General features: G+C 40.8%; 1 long non-coding RNA gene across 5 annotated transcripts in view; it reads left to right on the forward strand.

The window, feature by feature from the left end:
* LOC138738706 (uncharacterized) overlaps positions 1-19,412 on the forward strand; it is a 282,524-nt gene that overhangs the window by 164,290 nt on the left and 98,822 nt on the right. For 2 of the 5 annotated variants that reach the window (XR_011341687.1, XR_011341681.1), the window contains one exon: positions 1-341. This exon is cut by the window's left edge and continues 119 nt beyond it. The exons of 2 other annotated variants lie outside the window; for them this stretch is intronic. This is a non-coding gene — a long non-coding RNA (uncharacterized lncRNA). Of the gene's footprint in view, positions 342-19,412 lie in introns of those variants that run through there. One more of the 5 variants, XR_011341682.1, reaches the window with a different exon arrangement.

The following is a 19,412-nucleotide window of genomic DNA, read 5'->3' on the forward strand; positions in this document are numbered from 1 at the left end:
AACAAAGGTGTATCGTCAGCTCATGTGCAACAGCTAAGCTTCCCACATAAGGCACGACTTCAACTGCTTTGGATAGACAATGAAGACTCTTCCTTCATGGGATGAAGACCGGCCCTTCACAAGATGAAAAATAACTCTTCACCAGACGACGACTGCCCCTCTACAAGATGAAGACTGCTCCTTCATGAGATGAAAACTGCCCCTTCACAACATGGAGGGAATAGTTTCAAGAAGGAAGAATGCAGGCCAAACGTGCACATCAGGACTTCCCAACACTGGAGGCCTGCTTCAACATTATGTAGAGACCACAAAATCAGGTAAATCCAAGTAAATAAAATGCTTTCCCCTCACAATGGTTGTTCCTTAGCAATGCGCTCCACTCGAATTGTTGGTCCTCATATTGACTTTACTGACCTGTCTCATCATAACTGATTCACCATATCCACCTCCACTGATATGACAAACTCACTGTTATGACCTGTCTCGCCCCTACCTGTCTCCCATGTCCCTGCACTAATCAGCTTATCCCCTCACTAAAATGAGAAGTTTTTGTAGACATACAGCATTGTCTATGAGTCCATGCCATCCAATTAACCAACATCCCTCGTATGTTTTGGAGGGTGGGAGGAAACTGGAGTACCCGGAGGACACCCACGCAGACACTGGGAGAATGTGCAAACCCTGGTAGCTGGCACTGTAACAACGTTGCACTAACCACTACACTAACCATGCCACCCCTTGACAGATTACAAATTGATAGATTACATGTCATCCATCTATTGAATTTCCCTCTCCACTCAATTGTTTAGCCACGTCAATCTGTTAATCCATCTTCCAGCTGTTTGGCCAACCTATCTCAATTGATCAGACAGATCCCACCACCCCGCTTACCATCTGCTGACGGCTGTCCTGCTGTGCTGCTTAACCTGCTAGCTCATTATCAATATTCCACCCGAGTGCCTCCAGATCTGTTGAGACCAGGAACCAATTCTTTGATCACTCCCTGCCAGTCTCCTCACATGAATCCATCAACATCTTTACTCCCTGTCACTCTGCAGTCTACCATTTCCTTCCCTAAACCAATGACCAAAACTGCTCCTCAACAATCTGCTCATCCCTTCCGCCAAACTGATCCATTCTCTAATGTTCAGGAAACAGACCAGTCTGCCAAATCAATTAACATTGCCCCTTCTCCATTGAGCCTAACCACGTCCCCCAGTGATCCTGACCAATTCCATGCCCTATCCTTCCTTTCCTGCACCTTACCTTCCCCTCTGCCTCCCTTGTTCATGCAAAGCTTGTTTAAGGACACCCAATTTGGGCTTCCTGTGAAACTAAATTTTACAAATAAGCTATCATCACCTCCCCCATAGCAACTATTGAGCATACACTAACTGGCCCCATTTAATTCCTATGTATGCTCACATACATGCCCTTCTTCAACCCTTCAATGTAATGTCATCAGCGAAATATAAATGTATCATGTAGGAAAACAAGGAATTGTATGTTTGAAACAAGAATGGGAAGCAGAAAAGCAATGGGAGAAAGAAGCCCCAAAGATTTGCTTGAATGGGGTTGGCAGTGGAATGAAGCAGAAAACATGTTTTTGCACAAACAAATGTAAAAATATACTAAAGTGAATACTTTGATGAGGTGCCTCCAGTGAGATCATTTTATTAAATGTTGGATCAACTGTCGGAGGCTGATAATTCTTCATTTTACTGTCAGTCCCATTCAGGCAGATCACTGATGCTAGATTTATTTTACCTTCAAGTAACCTTCCAGACAAAGTTGTCTATTTTACATTCACTTCTCATCTCTGCATTAATAGCATCGCAAAAAAGATGAAGATCACTCAAGTGATTCTTTGAGCTACATTTACACAGAACACATCTGCCTTCATACAAATATTAGGAACTTTTCAGAGGAAAGATTCTGCTCCAAAAGCATTAAATATGTGCTGAATTGTTATTTAAACCATATGTTGAGCTGATACACCACATTACCACATAAAATACATCATGCGCTTCAGTTAGAGATTGATCACGTAATATAATTGACTTGGGTTGAGAGAGAATAGAGTAGAGATCAGGCTCTTCTTGACAGAGAAGATCACTGAAATATCTCAGAAACCTCACTGGCAAATGTGCTCAAGATTAAGGAAGTGTGTCAATATTTGAATTTAGAGACCACAATTTGAGAGTTGATTGAGTCACTAAATTACTTATGAAATAGTATAAGTTCTCAACAGGACAATGAAAATGAAACTTAGAACATAATACTTGAATAACAGAGAATAGAAAAAATGTTGGAAACTCAGATAGGACCTAATAGATCAAAGTCCTGAGAATCACTGGCACCTCTTGCACACTGGTAAACAATAGAAATGTATTTCTTCAAGACATTTTTAATAGTTCATTAGAAGGCAAGGAGAGTTTTCAATGCAGAAATGAGGAAAAACAGAATTTCCAACAGGAGAATACATTAGTGAATATAACCTCAAGTTCCCATAGTAATACAGAGGTACAGTAAACTTTGAACTTGGAAATGCTTCTTTTACCCAAGCGTTGACAAGCTGGGCATTGATATTGCACATCTATTTCCCGTATAGATAAACAGTCCTCAGTGGATATCTGAAGTCAGAAGATGTCATTTTTACCATGGTAATTAAGAGTCCTATGCTATCTTAAGATCCAAAAACACTGCAGCAGCTCAAGTGCCTTATTTAACAACATAAAATCAGTCACAAAAATAATGGGCTGGAAAACATGGAGGGCACCAGCTGTAGTGACTTTCAATGAGCATCATTATTGGTTTACATGTCAATCAGACATCAGCATTGTGCAAGCTTTTGCTACCTGTGTAACTTGTTACATCATATCTGTAGCACAGAAACACACCATTGGATGCAGAATAGAAATTAAGCTCTTAACTCGCGTCCTCTCAAATTCAAAGGCTCAAAGGTTCCTTTTAGTATCATGCAATAATATATTAACAATGTAATATACATGATACATTACAATTTTAGTCTGTCATAAGGCAAACAAAGAGTTGCCATGAGCCCGGCGCTCCTAACAATAGGAGAAAGAGAAGCAAAAGAGAGTCCCTGCAGATATTAAGTGTTTGTGGATTCACCTCCAGCATTCCCAAAGTCTCTGCAGCCACACAGACTTCAGTTCAAACCATCAACAACCCGAGCTCCAGATCCAAACCTCCGATCCAGGGACCTAGGAGTCCTTGTGCAGGATAGCCTGAAGAAAAACTTGCATGTTGAGTCACTGATGAAGAAGACAATTGCAATGCTGGCATTCATTTCAAGAGGAATAGAATATAAGAGCAGGGATTCGATTTTGATGCTAATATAAGGCACTGGTGAGACCTCACTTGGAGTATTGAGAGCAGTTTTGGAATCTTCATTTAAGAAAGGATGTGCTGAGGTTGGAGAGGATTCAGAGGACGTTCACTAGGATGATTCCGAGAATGAAGCAGTTGTCACATGAGGAGTGTTTGACAGCTCTTAGCCTGTCCTCATTGGAATTTTATTGAAACATTTCAAATGCTGAAAGGTATGGACAGAGTAGAGGTTGAAAGATTGTTTTCATTGAGGGGAGAGTCCAGGACAAGAGGGCACAACTTCAGACTTGAAGGGCATCTGCTTAGAACAGAGATGCAGAGAAATTTCTTCAGCTTGAGAGTGGTAAATCTGTGGAACTTTTGCCACAGATGGTTGTGGAGGCCAGGTCATTGGGTGTATTTCAGACAGAGATTACTAGGTTTTTGATTAGCTAGGGCGTCAAAGGTTATGGGGAGAAGACCAGGAAGTGGGGCTGAGTGTGAAAATAGATCATCTCTTGATTAAATGGTGGGACAGACTCGATGGGCTGAATATCCTATTGTTGCTCCTATGTCTTATGGTCTTATGATATGATCAGGAAGCCTTCAGTACCAAAGACCATTTAGGAGCCCTTCATGCCCTCAGCATCCTCTTGAATCCCAGTCTGATACCTGGTTCCCAGGAGCCAGTCTCCAGCAGCCCACGAATAGTACGTGTCCAGCTGCTAAGCCTCTCGTTAATCCACTGCCGTGCTCATAATTCTGATGGGTCATCTCTTATGCTGCTTCTCAATCTGCTGCTCCTCCAGAGAGTGGAAACCCTCAATGCGAGGTAATGCCAAAGGCACTGAAGGGTTCGGATCCGGAGCTCGGGTTGCCAATGGTTTGGATTGTGTGGCTGCGGAGCCTTGGAAGAGCTGGAGTTGAATCAGCGGACACTCGGTGACTCAGGGGGGTGGGGGGGGAGAGGAGCTCTCTTTTGCTCCTTTTTCTCTGACTGTAAGAGGTGCTTCCAGCAATTTCTGTTGATGATAAATCTGTTTGCCTTACAGCAGGCAAAAGAAATTTCATGTAATATTACACTGTTTTATTTCAATGACAATAAATTGAATCTTGAATCCCAACATAGGCATTGCCATCTTGGGTACAGATCCCGTGGTGGCAATATTTGAACAAAAACACCCATTGGCTCCTTTAAAAAGTTGTTGAAACCCTGTACAAAGTTGTCAGCAGAGCAATGCTGTGCCTCCGCTCCCTGCTCTCCAGGGTCCATACCAGTGGTAGAGCCACCCTTTTTCTTCCTCTTGGCCTGCTTCAAGTTATATTAATGTATATTTCTATACATTTCTTGTGACAAATCTGATTCTTCTTCCCACAATATTCAACATTTTCACCATTAATGCAAGAACACAATATGGTGGATGATATGACTTTTGAGTCATACGAGAACAATTCAGTACTGATTGCACTCACAATCAGGTTTCCTCACAAATAAATTTTGCAACTGAAACATTATAAGCCATTCTGGGTCCTACAAGGTTCTTTATCTCTTTGGCTTGGCTTCGCGGACGAAGATTTATGGAGGGGGTAAAAGTCCACGTCAGCTGCAGGCTCGTTTGTGGCTGACAAGTCCGATGCGGGACAGGCAGGCACGGTTGCAGCGGCTGCAGGGGAAAATTGGTTGGTTGGGGTTGGGTGTTGGGTTTTTCCTCGTTTGCCTTTTGTCAGTGAGGTGGGCTCTGCGGTCTTCTTCAAAGGAGGTTGCTGCCCGCCAAACTCTGAGGCGCCAAGATGCACGGTTTGAGGCGATATCAGCCCACTGGCGGTGGTCAATGTGGCAGGCACCAAGAGATTTCTTTAGGCAGTCCTTGTACCTTTTCTTTGGTGCACCTCTGTCACGGTGGCCAGTGGAGAGCTCGCCATATAACACGATCTTGGGAAGGCGATGGTCCTCCATTCTGGAGACGTGACCCACCCAGCGCAGCTGGATCTTCAGCAGCGTGGACTCGATGCTGTCGACCTCTGCCATCTCCAGTACTTCGACGTTAGGGATGAAAGCGCTCCAATGGATGTTGAAGATGGAGCGGAGACAACGCTGGTGGAAGCGTTCTAGGAGCCGTAGGTGATGCCGGTAGAGGACCCATGATTCGGAGCCGAACAGGAGTGTGGTTATGACAACGGCTCTGTATACGCTTATCTTTGTGAGGTTTTTCAGTTGGTTGTTTTTCCAGACTCTTTTGTGTAGTCTTCCAAAGGCACTATTTGCCTTGGCGAGTCTGTTGTCTATCTCATTGTCGATCCTAGCATCTGATGAAATGGTGCAGCCAAGATAGGTAAACTGGTTGACCGTTTTGAGTTTTGTGTGCCCGATGGAGATGTGGGGGGGCTGGTAGTCATGGTGGGGAGCTGGCTGATGGAGGACCTCAGTTTTCTTCAGGCTGACTTCCAGGCCAAACATTTTGGCAGTTTCCGCAAAGCAGGATGTCAAGCGCTGAAGAGCTGGCTCTGAATGGGCAACTAAAGCGGCATCGTCTGCAAAGAGTAGTTCACGGACAAGGTTCTTTATATTTTTGTTCTGAAGGACAATCCACTGAAGTGAGGATATAACAAGGAGTCAGGTAAAGATTTAATTCTGTAGCCCATTTCCTATGGGGATTTTCAAACAGCTTGAAAAAATTGATCTGGATGTCATCTGGGTCTACTGGAAACATGGACTCGCATTTCATTAAAAAAAACAAATGACTTACATACCCTCTACCAGATGCAGTGGCATGGCGTGGCAAATGCGCATTTCTAAAATTGTAATACATGGTATTAAATAGCATCTGTTAATATTCTGACCGCACTGATTTTTAGTTGACTGTAAATTTATGCTCATCAACGGGCAGGTTGAGTTTCACATCATTGGGACCTATAGACAGAGAACAGGGCCAGTCAATGTTCATAAAGCAAGGAAATGGCACTGCTTTAACCTATTATCTCAGGCCTCAGACTGCCATTTGAAAGACGTCTATGCTGCCCCAATGCTGGCTAATGACAGAGAGGAGGAGTGAAGTCAGAAGTAAGGAGATGGTTCTAGTTTCAAGCAGTGTTCTTCATCCAAAATAACTTATTTCTTTGGGCACAAAATGAAATCATTACATACCTTTTGTTGCTAAGCTTCAAAACCTGGCTGTTCCATCGTAAATTAGCAATCAGAACCCAATTTACAACACGAAGCTCCAATGTTCATAGAAAAAGGAACCAATCACAAGAAGCAGACAGGTCTTTAATTATTTAATTCAGAGCTAATTGCGGAAACAGGCCCTTCCAGCCCACGCAGCCCAAATAAACCCATGTGACCAATTAACATTAACCCCCACAGGGTCCTACTGCCCAGTCATGATGCTGACAGCTCCATACAGGCTTTAAACAGCCTGATAGAGGAACCAACAGCAGCGGGCCAGCAAGGGGCTAAAGAGGCTGTGGGCTTTAGGTGACTTATAGTTGAAGGACTCGTATCCATCTATGGGCTGCTGGAAACTGGCTCATGGGAACAAGGTAATGGTACCAGGATTTGAGAGGGTGCTGAGGGCAAGAAAGGCTCCCAAAGGGCTACAGGCCCTGAAGGCTTCCTGATCGTATTAGAGGTTTGGATCTGCAGCTCGGGTTACCGATGGATTGAACAGTAGTTCGTGCAGCCACAGAGGCCACAGAGGTGCTGGAGGCGAATCCACGGAGACTCAGTGTCTCTGAGGGAACTCACTTTATCTTATTATTGGGGGTGCTGGGCAATTCTAATGGCACCTCTTTCCCTTTACAGCAGGCAAAAGTTGACGTGTCTTGTGCATAATACATTTTTTAAAAATTTAGACATACAGCACAGTAACAGGCCATTTCAGCCAACGAGTCTGTGTCGCCCAATTTTTACCCAATTAACCTACACCCCCAGAATGATTTAACCAGAGCCGCTGGGCAAAACCCACGCACTCACAGGGAGAACGTACAAAGTCCTTACAGACAGCGTGGGATTCAAACTCCAGTCCCGATCGCTGGTGCTGAAACGGCATTGTGCTAACCGCTACGCCAAACATGTCGCCCTGCGTGACAATAATAGAAGAACCTGGAGTCTTCGATCTTAAAACTTTGGAACATGGAAGGAAATTGGAGAAAACAGAAATGGGGAGAACGTTCAAACTGGGTACAGAAAGTGACAAAATTGAACCTGGGTTGATGGCACTGTATTGTCGTCGGGCTAAGCCCAACACGAACTATGCCTTTGAAAATCAAGCTGTGAATGGTGGATACAAGCATCAGTTTAGTCCCATTGATGACATGACTGCCCTATTAATTGAGGCAATATCTTCTTCTCTTTCTTTGGCTTGGCTTCGCGGACGAAGATTTATGGAGGGGTAAATGTCCATGTCAGCTGCAGGCTCGTTTGTGGCTGACAAGTCCGATGCGGGACAGGCAGACACGGTTGCAGCGGTTACAAGGGAAAATTGGTGGGTTGGGGTTGGGTGTTGGGTTTTTCCTCCTTTGTCTTTTGACAGTGAGGTGGGCTCTGCGGTCTTCTTCAAAGGAGGTTGCTGCCCGCCAAACTGTGAGGCGCCAAGATGCATGGTTGGAGGCGATATCAGCCCACTGGCGGTGGTTAATGGGGAAGGCACCAAGAGATTTCTTTAGGCAGTCCTTGTACCTCTTCTTTGGTGCACCTCTGACACGATGACCAGTGGAGAGCTCGCCATAGAACACGATCTTGGGAAAACGATGGTCCTCCATTCTGGAGACATGACCTACCCAGCACATTTGGATCTTCAACAGCGTGGATGCGATGCTGTCGGCCTCTGCCATCTCGAGTACTTCAATGTTAGGGATGAAGTCGCTCCAATGAATGTTGAGGATGGAGCGGAAACAACGCTGGTGGAAGTGTTCTAGGAGCCGTAGGTGATGCCGGTAGAGGACCCATGATTCGGAGCCGAACAGGAGTGTGGGTATGACAACGGCTCTGTATATGCTTATCTTTGTAAGGTTTTTCAGTTGGTTGTTTTTCCAGACTCTTTTGTGTAGTCTTCCAAAGGCGCTATTTGCCTTGGCGAGTCTGTTGTCTATCTCGTTGTCGATCCTTGCATCCGATTATAATCGTAAGTCAACCGTCAAGGCCTCTTTTGAAGAATTATTCTGGTTATCGTGCAGCTAATTTTGGGCGTTTCAGCTAAGGTTTTAGTTCTCAGTATTCTGATTCTGGAATGATTTCCCAGGTAGAAATTGTCATTTATAATTTAGTGTCAAGTAGAATCACATTACTATTGTGGCTAATACATAGATACATCCAATGGATTAATAATGTAATCTAGGAAAGGGTTTTGATCATTATTAGTTTGTCATAAGTCAAAAATACAATTACATTGTTATTGTGAGAGAACCAAATCAGCAAATTGCTTGAATGATTGTCCAGATTTGTCACTGAAGAGTCAACAGATTTATATCAAGGTGAAGATTTGCTTGCACATTTTTTTTTAATGAAGAGAATTCCACTTTTCAGTAAGCAAGTTGATGATTATAACAGACTTCACGGTGTTGCAAAAAACAAATAGCTTTTGCCAAGGAAGAGTTACTAATGCGTGAACAATACGTAGATTACAATATTTGAGTATTTGTGCTTTTACTGGACCAACAGAGCATAATCCAACATTTTCTTTTGTGAGTGAAGGATATTTTACAGAAGATTTTGGTATTCTTGACTCCATCATAAAAGCATAGGAAGTAGAACTAAAGCCCATAGGGCTCATTAAAACACTTGGATTGAATTCTATTACCCTTCCAATAGCACCCTTTGCTATTTCAAATAACCCCAATAATTTTTTTGTTTCTTTCATGCGACCTGAGAGATTGTTCCAACCACTTAGTCCTTGTTGAATTCTTCCTGATAATTAAGTGTTTTTATTTTAACTGATTTTATGGCCCCTGTCTTCCATATCTTTACCAGTTTAATGCACATGTGGATATTGCCTGTTAGTCCCATGGACTTACACTTAATTAACATGTCCATAGAGTGCAGTAGACAGAGGGATCTGGGAATACAGATACATTATTCCCCGAAAGTAGGATCATAAAGAGAGATTTTGGCATGTTGGCCTTCATAAATCAAAGTATGGAGGACAGGAGTTAGGATGTTATGGTGAAGTTGCATAAGACACTGGTGAGGCTCAATTTGGAGTATTTTGTGCTGTTTTGTCACCTAATTAAAGGAAAGGTATCAATAAGATTGAAAAAGTGCAGAGTAGATTTATCAAGATGTTGCCAGGATTTGAGGAACTGAATTACATGGAAAGGATAAACAGGTTAGGACTTTATTCCCTGAAGTCGAGAAGAATGAGGGGAGATTTGATAGAGGTATAAAAAGTTATGAGGGATATTGGCAGAGTTCATGTAAGTAGGCTTTTTCACTCGGGTTAGGTGAGGCAAGAACCAGAGGAAATGGGTTAAGAGTGAAAGGGGAAATGTTTAACAGGAATATTAGGGAGAACTACTGCATGCAGAGTGTGGTGAGAGAGTGGAAGGAGCTGCCAGCTGGAGTGGTGAATGTGGGCTCCATTTCAAAATTTAAGAAAAATTTGGATAGGTACATGGATGGGAGGGGTATGGAGGGCTATGATCCAGGTGCAGGTCAGTGGAACCAGGTAGAATAGTTCAGCATGGACTAGATCTGCCAAAGAGCCCATTTCTATGCTGTAGTGTTCTATGGTCCAGTGAATAACACTTCATCAAATACTTTATAAAAATTTGCAGTAAACTGCAATACACACTCTTTTATGGGTTCATTGAGTAGTCTGCCAAATTTTCAGCGTATGAAAGTCAATGACCTGAAACACTATTTCACTGTGCACATATGTAGCATGTCTTATTCAGTATTTGCTCACTTAAATGCTTTTATTGTAAAATGTTATTTATGTTTAATAAATCTGCATCGACTCTCATTGATAATAAATGTTACCCAGGCTGGGCTCTCTTGACATGTTCCCACTACAACCAAATAACTACCTTGCCTTTGGTTCCTGGGTCAAGTCTCTCACGATAATTCAACATGGGAGTAACATTTTCAATCCACAATCAATTGATTATTCCCATTTTGATTAAAAACTTGTGGCCAAGGCATCTGTTAAGAACAAAAACTAACCACTAAACCATCCAATTCAAATTATAATTCTACTTTGAGTCCTATAATTAATTTATATTCTGTGAAATTATTGCATTTGAATCTTAATGGCTACAGACAAGTATTTCTTAGTGCAAACTAGTGGATAAAGGTAATCAAAAGGGATTTAAGGGTATACATGGGAGACAGTGAGTTGCAGAGGTGCAGGGAAATGGGGAGAGGGTGAATGGGACAAATGGCATTGCTCCTCTGGGAGCCAGGAGGCACCCGGTGTGGTAAATGGATTCTTGACACTGAATATGAAATCCGGTGGCAATCTAGGAATCTCTGTTTCATGAAGGATAGGTTGTCTGAAGCAGCTGAGAAAAAGGCAGAATGTTTATGCCAAAACTTCTCATCCAAGTGATGGACTGAAACTTACTCTCTAATTTCAATTTGAATTGCTGTATTTGTTCTGTCTTTCCCTTCTCACCTGGCAAACTTTGTTTTAATTCTATCAAGCAACATGTATAAATCATTAAGGATGTATAAATCATTGATGCTGAAAACATTAGCATCACTTTTTATTATTTTCTGAATAAATATCCAGATATTTTTGTCTGAACTTCTTGAATTGTAGTGTGGTGTTATCCAAATATTGGAATTAATGGACTCAGCCGTCCCTGACGGTGCTTTCTGAGAGCAACCGAGGAACAGAGCATAACAGTGAATTGCATGAAAAGCAGATAAATGAAATGCACCAGTGGAATTTACATAATTGTGAAAGTGACTAATCTATCACGGACTTTAACCAGGTGACTGAAAGGAGAGAGAGTGGAAGTTGTGACAGAGCCAAAGAGTGACAGGAATATTAAAATTAACCCCATTGGAAAAGGGATGAGCTGTATTTTTCTTAAACCCAGGGCCTTGGGCCTTGAAATGGCATCATCCTTCTTCAAAGTATTAACGTTAATTGGGCAGAGAAATTCCAGCATTCTTTGCCTCCAATCAAAACTATTTGTGAATCATCGCAGAATCTTGCCAGCTTCTGTCCATTATCTGGGCACGTCAATCACTGTGTGCTGGACTCCAGCTCAAAGGGAATGTGGCTGACCCCGTCCAATGCAGTAATATGATTTCCGAAAGCCTTCTATGTGAATATTTCTGCAGTGTTGTGATGGAGTGCTCAGTGTGCACTGGCTGTGAGATAAGCAGGAAATTATTAGTGGGAAGATGAGTGATGCTCATTGTGGTTGAATTAATTTGAGTGAGCTATTGAAGTACATCTTCAAAATTACACTCATTTCAACCATGATGAATCTGTGAGAGAATTGGTGCTAGCTCTGTCTATGATCTCTTCTGTCCCATTAATGGCTGAATATCAAGGGTATTCCATCACACAATGTAAAGACTCCAAAGCAGATGGAGGGTTTTTAATTGACTCAAAAAAAAAGAGCGACTTATAGCATATGACTGATGCAATGAAACAAAATAACACGACAAAGACTTTCTGAAATAGGTGGAAGCAAGCAGATAGCTTATAACAGGCGCAAGGAAAAAGATACCCAATATGTTGGAAAAAAAATGTAACGTTAATCATCAGGGATCTGCTCTAAATATACACTAGGATTACATCCTCATTAATTTATCATTTTTGGTTATTAATCAGCCTTGTGTGTAAATGAGCTATGCTCTTAATACCTCATACACTTAGTTAGATAGCCAAATGTTGCGTAGGTCCCATCAGATCAAGCATTGACCTAGGGCAAAGTTCTCTAGTGAGGCTTTTTCTATCCTGAAAGCAAATTGGTCATGCTTGCTAACTTCCTGGCACAAAGATCAGTCACTGCCACTAACCATTTTATTTCTCTCTCTGCAAAGTCTAAATGCAAAGGAAGGCTGTCTGGGCACTTAGTGATCCTTTTCCCCCTTGGTTCACCTGCACACAATCTGATATTCCAACAGAAGATGATTACATTACATGTACTTCTAGTTTAGATTGTTGTCTGTTTTGAATCTGCCTAAAGACCAGACAAATCCTAGTAAATCTTCTGTGCACTCTTTCTATCTTGTTGATACCTTTCCTGTAGTTAGGTGACCAAAACTGCACACAATACTCCAAATTTGGCCCCATCAATGTCTTATACAACTTTACTATAACATCCCAATTCCAATACTCAATACTTTGATTTATGAAAGCCAATAATTCAGAAGTTCTCTTTACAACCTATCCATCTGTGAAGCCACTTTCGGGGAATTATGTATCTGTATTCCCAGATCCCTCTGTTCTTCCGCACTCCTTGGTACCCTACTATTTACCGCGTAGGTCCTTTCTTGGTTTGTCCTTCTAAAATGCAATAACTCACACTTGTCTGCATTAAATCCATCTGCCATTTTTCAGTCCATTTTTCCAGCTGTTCCAGATCCATCTGCAAACTTTGATAAACTTCTTTGCTGTCCACAACACCTCCAATCTTAGTGTCATTGCCAACTTGCTGATCCAATTTACCACATTGTCATCCAGATCATTGATATAGGTGACAAACAACAATGGTCCCAGCACCAATCCCTGAGGCACACCACGAGTCACGGGCCACCAGTCTGAGAAGCAATCTTCCACCACTACTCTCTGGCTTCTCCCATCCAGCCATTGTCAAATCAATTCACTACTTCATCATGAGTACCTAAAGTCTGAACCTTCCTGACTAACCTCCCATGCAGGACCTTGTCAAAGGCCTTACTGAAGTCCATGTAGACAACATCCACAGCCTTGAAACATACCACACATAAAGCCATGTTGACTATCCCTAATCAGTCCTAATTGTAATCGATCTCTTAGAACACTTTCTAATAATTTAACTACTACTAACGTCAGGCTCATCGGCCTATAATTTCCTGGGTTACTTTGGAGCCTTTTTTAAACAACAGAATAATGTGAGCTATGAGCAAATCCCATGAAATTTCTACACTAGCTTCCCTCAAGGCCTGAGGGAATATGTTGTCAGGCCCTGGGGATTTATCCACAATTATTTGCTTTAAGACAGCAAGCAGCTCCTCCTCTTTGAAACCCGACCACTCTGATCTTCATAGAGGCTAATTTTGTCCCTTACTATCCTTTTGCTCTTAATATACCTGTAGAAATGCTTAGGATTTTCCTTCACATTGTCTGACAAAGCAACTTCATGTCTTTTAGCCTTTCTGATTTTATTCGAGGTTTTTCTTTTAGTTTTATACTCCTCGAGTATCTCATTTGCTCCATATTGCCTATACCTATTAAAAACCTCTCTCTTTTTCTGAACCAGATCCCCAATATCCCTCAAAAACTAAGGTTCCCTCTGTCTTCTAACCTTACCTTTTATCCTGACAGGAACATACAAACTCTGTACTCTCAAAATTTCAAGATCCTCCATTTTCCTCACACATCCTTGTCCGAAAACATTGGTTGAAATGAATCAGCTGTTTCTGTGTCATGCATTCTGTGGAATCCTATATAATCCTAATATAATTCCACGAGTACTCATTTCAAAAAAATTTAGTATGTGACAAGGATTCTTTGAATGAAAAGTATAAAGTTATGAATTACAGCTTTTTCATTTGAATTCCGTGTCTAAAATGAACAAAAATATTCACATGGGATACAGTTTAACATCACCATTATGCCATGTCAATGATCAGGAAGCGATTATGAGGCTTGTTGTTGACTTCAACTGCAGAGAAGATACAAAACAGAAAAGGCATTTGGCTGAACAAATCTGTCAGCAGACAAACACGTATTTCTAATCTCATCTGCCTGTCTTGCTTCTTTCTATCTCATTGTACATTGAAACTTACTGCTTCATTCACTAACCTCGGACAATAACCACACAGAAAAAAAAATCTGACAGCTATATGGTCCCTTGAGGGTAGCAACATGTCATCACAATAATGTCGTTAAATTTCAACAGGGGATATCAGTATTGATGACATGTAGTTTTAATGAAGATTAAATCTCGTGAAGATTTCGGAAGGAGGTTGGTGGAGGAATGAATTTTTACCATGCACCCAAAGCTGAATAAATGGCCCCTAGATATGCCAACATTAGTAAACAGTAGTGCAGCCAATATTAACTGTAACAAAACCCATTAACACTGAGACCCATCTTGTGCGGGAACCCTGGGAACTTCTAACCCATTTATTAATATTTCATAATAATGCAGACATTTGGTTTTGTCATAAAATCTCCACTCTACAAATACATAAAATATTACGAATATATAAATTGCTAGTCAAATGGCATTTTGAAAATAGTAATGGCGTATGACCTCAAATTGCTTGCTTTTTCTGAGAAATGTTTAAGATAGTGAGATGCTTTCTCGTGGGAAGAAAACATTGGATGCATGCCAGATTGGAGCTCCCTCTGAAGATTTTGAATAAGCATCCAAATCACATGTAGAGTAGAATGAAGCTGGAAAAACTCAGTCAGCAAAATAAGAAATAATCAGGCTGTTCGTTTTGGAAGACTTGGGCATGGTTACACCTCGGTCCATAATTAGTCAAGAAGCAATGCTCCACATTCATTGCCCCAATGAACAGAAAGCATCAAAATGTAGACAAGCTTTATTCAAGTAAAATAAAGGCACAGGAAGACTATTAATTCGGCTATTTTCAAGGTATGCATAGCAAGGATACATACCTTGGCTCAGTCCAAAAATATTGGTTATATTTTTGACCCCCTATGGGTGCTGTGAGGCCTACTGAGTTCCTCCAGAATTTCTGGGTTTTTTTCTGAGAAATCTGCAGACTTTCTTGTTCGACTAAGGTCACAGACCTTGTCATATTAGGTGCAGCGCCTTTTTTGATCTGAAAGGGTACGTTAACCACTGTGAAATATAACACATTCTATTTTTTATTCTAACCAGTGGAAGGTATTAAAGGGATAAATGGTTTCACAATGTTTTGGTCTTATTCTTTTCAGTTTGCTTCTTGACCATTAAAATGATTTCAGCAACATTTGTTGTGAAAATTATTGTGCAGGAATAAATATAATAAATATTTCCAAAATAAGCTAGTTTTCAAATGCAGAAATTAAAACAGATATAAAATCATAGATTAGCTTTCAATTGCTTTTCATATAAAATAGTGATTTATGGCTAATTATTTTCATTTATTACGCTTAATCATAACAAGTATTTTTATGCAGTAATATCCTTTGAAATATATTTATCTAAGGATTTTAGAAATTGTTTCAAAGGATGAAAGTCTGCAGAGCATTCACACAATGAAATTCTGTCCAGAGCACAGATAAACAACTTAAAATGCAGGTTGAAGTATCTAATTCTAATGGGCCATGAGTTCCCTCAAAGTGCAAAAATATCCACACAAATGTGGAGTATTTCACTCTGATGGTCATTGGTGAAAGTATTAGCATGTTGTCAGTGAATTTCTGCCTGAAATGTGCAGAACAGATTGTTACAGTGAATCAAACTGTTATCACCCTGCAATTTTGGAAATTTGAATTCCAGCTAGCAATCAAAACATTACCAATCAAATCCTCTAAAAGGATCCTCTCCACTGTTATTAAAATTATCAACTACTTACTGGTTGGTTATTGGTAGATTTCTTCTGAAATGGAACAATTCACCAAGTATTTGATGCTTACTATAATTGGTCATTTAATAACATCTACACCAAGTGATGTGGTAGATGGTAAGTGTCATTTGATTGATTTAAAGGTGTGTGCACAAACCAGTTGCTACCCGATTTCCATGACTTTTCTTGTAATATAGCACAAATAGGGAAATGATTGGTGCTTAAGCAGAGGATGACTGCTACAGCTTATAGGTACAAGGCCATTTCTGCACAAGAATCCTGTGAAGTTCTTTGTTTCTAATTCATTTAGGGCAGCGGTGGCCGAACTACAGCCTCTGGGCTAACTGTGGCCTGTTGCCCATTAGAAGAAAACAATGAAGGGCTGCCACTGGTGTGGACCCACGGAGAGTGGGGAACAAAGTCTCAGCGCTCCCCCGCAGGGTCCTACTGCCCAGTCTGACTGTCATCGGCTCTGTAAAGGCTTCCAAAGGCCTCTTAAAAGACCCAGCAGTGGTTGAATACTGCCATGCTTAATACTGTTTGGCCTGTGACTCCTTATATTTTTCTGTATGCAGCCCACAACCAAAAAAGTTTGGCCACCACTGATTAGGGCACGTAACCTTCACTGGCTGAGCATCTATCTTCAAAGTCAAACTTATTTAAGAGCCAGACGACTGTTCCTACATCAAATGAGTCTAAATTATTGAGGTTTCAAGATGAACAGCAAGTGGTTTGATCAGTTATTATGTAGAATTGTGCTCTGGTCCAGCATCATCAAGCCCAAGCATGCTGGCAAGCACCTGAATTGAAAAGACTTCCAAATATTGTAAAGCTGTGCGCTTCCCACGATTACAAAGCAATTGACAGGTCTAAAATTACTTTCCATAATGAAATCATCCAGCATTTTATAGCAGATGAAAAGTCTGTCAAATTTGTGAATAACTTTAGCAATTTATTTTCCATTTAAACCTTTATGTAATTGATGCCATGTTACATGTCTAAAGCTGCCATTTGCTTTGTGTTAAATGTTTTGCAGCAATTCTCACTATGCTGCTTCCTTAAGAATCTAAAACGGAAAAAAGAACTCTTGCTATTCTAGGTCTGATCTGTTGTTAGAATTTGATGGTGTGTAAGATTTAAATCAGGTTCAGTGGGTTTACAGAGAAGCAAGTCCAGACACAAGCTGACAAACAAGGAATAATCCTTATTGTACATATGTGGAAATCTTAATGGGGAAGACACAAAACAATGTGATTTATTAATATACTCTTACAAGACAGGGACTTTAGCAGGCACTCCTGATCCCTAAATCTCGGGATGCGGCTCAGCGTGAAGTAATATGCGGTTACTAACACACTCTAACAAGACAGGGACCTAAACGTACACTGTATAGTGTGTCTTTTCATGACCATTGGTTTTTACTACGACGTTTTTAGCTCCTTTAGCACTCACAGTTTTGTTGGATGATACATCGAATGTTACTGGAACTTCATCCATGTTCCCTATTTGGCTCAGGTCAAAACAAGTTCTTTATTGTGCATTTATTACAAATTTATAAACTTCTAATATTTTGCCTTCATAATCCACTGGCATTTTCTGTGCAATTTTGTAGGACTGATAAACCGTGCAGTTTCACCAACCTGTTCCTGCAAAAATCCTGATGCCTTTGTTCTTCTCCTAATCTCCTGGCCTCATGTATTATCATCTTGCATTTTCCTGAATGTCTTTCATTTATCACCCGGGTTCTTAACTCCTCCTCAAGTTGTAGCCAACATGGGGCTGGACAACGAAGGTGACATTGACGTTCACTCTTTTTAGCAGCCTCTAGCTGTTTTTCTTGCTTTCTCCACGCACGTACCATTTTTGCTGTAGGCGGCAGTCCAAAGACTTCAGCTGCTGCTCTATTGCTGTGCTCCTTAGCATACATTACGTTTCACTTGTGTGCAATAGTGCAGCTTGAACTCTTTCCTCCTGTTGCCACCTTGCAGATAAAAGCTTCCACTATGTTTCGGTGCACAACGCAAGATGGTAGCACCAAAATGTAATCTTCACATATAAGACCGGGGCTGGGGTTTGGAGTGATTTTTTTAGGAAAAAAGTGGGTCTTATATGCTGTCAAATATGGTAATTGAATGCAGGGTCTTAGATCTAAAATATTATTTCTTTTTTTCTTCTCACAGACTTGGCCTTACCTGATGAGTAGTTCCAGCATTTTCTGTTTTTAATTTAGATTTCCAGCACTTACATTTCTTTTGATATTCAAATGTAAATACAGTCTGAAAAGAAGATGGATGGCTACATTGAGTAATTTTGTTACATCAGATGCTATTATCTTAAAGTAAATGGACTGATGTTTAGAGTATCTTTTTCACTAGTCATTATCCAAGATATATTTCACTTGATACTAAATATATCAGCTGAACTTAATGGGGTCCATGTTATCCTTGGTAAACAACACTTTATGGCATCATATATTTCCCTTAACAAATAAAATCACTCAATTTTCCAGCTATGCAAACTAGTTGGCAACTGATTTTTCGATTTAAATAAGACAGTTGCATTTTAAAACATAAAATAAACTGAAATTCAGCTACTTTTACAGTTAATTATGCTCTCTTAGACTGGAATGTCAGAACTTTCCATTGCCTAAAAAATGTTGTGTCAACAATAATGCATTAAATGGTCAGTTAATGACAGGTCAGCTAATATTTTAACCAAAGGACTACCTCTACAAAACATAGTGGTGCACAAGGGATAAGGTATTGTATTCCACTTAACATAAAAATGACTGTAAGTGAGTGCTTAATGGCTGGTGTGGACAAAAGGGAAAAGGGCCAATATGACTCCTGGAAGTAGATTAGATTTCAGATTTATTGTTAGAGTACATAGATGACATCACATACCACCCAGAGATTCCTTTATCCTCTGGTCGAGGCAGAATTACCACTTAGTGCAAAAAATAACTGTACACAATGCGGACATGTAAACAAATAAAGAAATGTAAACAAACTGACTGTAATAGAGAGAGAAAAAAATCAATAAAGTGCAAAAGTAAGAGTCCATAGTAAGTCTCTGGTTGAGTTTTTTTGATGAGGAGTCTGATGGTGGAGGGGTAGCAGCTGTACCTGAACCTGGTGGAATTGGTCTTGTGGAACCTAAACCTCTTTCCTGATGGTAGCAGTGAGAACAGAGCCTGTGCTGGATGATGTAGATTTTTGATCATTGCTGCTGATCTCTGATGCAAGGTACCCTATAGATGTTCTTGATGATGGGGAGCGTTTTGCTTGTGATGTCCTGGGCTGTGTCCACTAGCATTTGCAGGGATTTCTACTAAGGGGTATTGGTGTCCCCATGCCAGACCATGATGCAGCCAGTCAGTACAATTTCCACCACA

The sequence above is a fragment of the Narcine bancroftii genome, chromosome 7, assembly GCF_036971445.1.
Source record: "Narcine bancroftii isolate sNarBan1 chromosome 7, sNarBan1.hap1, whole genome shotgun sequence".
In the NCBI taxonomy this organism is placed as follows: domain Eukaryota; kingdom Metazoa; phylum Chordata; class Chondrichthyes; order Torpediniformes; family Narcinidae; genus Narcine; species Narcine bancroftii.